The 1,378-nt window shown below is 37.5% G+C and overlaps 1 non-coding gene across 1 annotated transcript; it reads right to left on the reverse strand.

The window, feature by feature from the left end:
* Positions 1-342: 342 nt before the first annotated feature.
* On the reverse strand, positions 343-472 carry LOC127664261 (small nucleolar RNA SNORA17). The gene has a single exon (XR_007973125.1). It is a non-coding gene; the product is annotated as a small nucleolar RNA SNORA17 (small nucleolar RNA).
* Positions 473-1,378: the final 906 nt, after the last annotated feature.

Consider the following 1,378-nt stretch of genomic DNA (forward strand, 5'->3'; position numbering starts at 1 on the left):
TGGGCATGCTCTGCCCCTCCCACAGCCTGTGTGACACTCAACTGACTATCATCTCAGATTAACTTCCTTCTCAAGCACCATGACACTGATCTGGTGGTCATCTCTGCCTCGATCCTCACACAGCCCACTAGATAGCCCCATGTGAGTGTCTTCTATCTAAGCCTCCCTCCTTCCCAGGGCCCTCAGCCTGAGGCACGGTTCTTCTAGTCTTCAGCTTGCTTCTGGTTCTGAGGGTTGTCAGGGACTATGTGGTACTGGATTGATGGTTATCTGAGGCTTTCTCCTTGTGCAAGCCCTGTGACACCATACTATTAGTCATCTCAGGCTCTCTTTCTTTCAGATAATGTTAGGCTACTAACCATACAGGTTCATAGGTCAGAACAGTGAGCATAGACATAGCCTCTCTCCTTTCTGCCCCCTACAGATGCACAAGTGACACAGCAGTAACTCCTGCAATCCTCCTAAGGATAGGCTCATTGCTTTTTAGTACAAGTCTTTATACCTTTACATTTTCTGTTTATCCCAGCTCTCATTCTTTTTCATATGTTTTCTAGTATATTCCATTATGGTTCACCTATCCATTTTCTCTTGTGTTTTTTTCTTTGATTTTTTTTGACAATTCCAGTGATTTGTTCAATTACCAGGAATTTTTTTTCTATCTTTCAATTATATTTTGTCATTTCTAAGGTCATTCATCATACTGTGGCTAGGAAAGATTTTTGAAGTGTCTTTCTACCTTCTTAAAGTTTATTGAGACTCAGTTATGAACTTAATATACTGTCTACTCTGGGAAATGTCCTACATGCTTAAAGAAGACTCAGTGTGAAGCTGCTGGTAAAATTGTTTCATCTCTCTACATTCTATGAACTCTTCTCTTGTGTTAATCAAATGTTTTATTCTTTACTTTTCCTTTACCCAACTTGCGGACCATTATTGTAAGTAAAGTATGGAATTCATCAATTCCTGCCTTTGATTATGAAATCAGTTTCAATTCTGTACAAAATGGCTGTGAGGTGCTTTATCAGTTCTTCCAGCCTCTGCCTTTGATTAGAGAGTTTATTCCATTCACATTTAAAGCTATCACTAAGAAGACATTATTTGTTTGCTTCACTATAATCTTTGTCTTCTACATGTAGCATTTGTTTCCTCATTTTCAGCTTCACTATTACTGATTTTAATGTTTGGCTTGCTAATTTTCCAGGATGAAGCAGCTTTCAGCCATTAATTAAATCGCAGCTCTACACAAGTCAAGGAACTAATTTCTAGACATTCTGTGCCTCAAATAAGTAGTAATTATTTTAAATTCATTAGACTCAAAAATGGAGTAGAAATCAAACAAAAATTAAAAAACAAATTTACAAAAAGATTAGTAATTAAG

Source organism: Apodemus sylvaticus, chromosome 13 (assembly GCF_947179515.1).
Source record: "Apodemus sylvaticus chromosome 13, mApoSyl1.1, whole genome shotgun sequence".
Taxonomy (NCBI): domain Eukaryota; kingdom Metazoa; phylum Chordata; class Mammalia; order Rodentia; family Muridae; genus Apodemus; species Apodemus sylvaticus.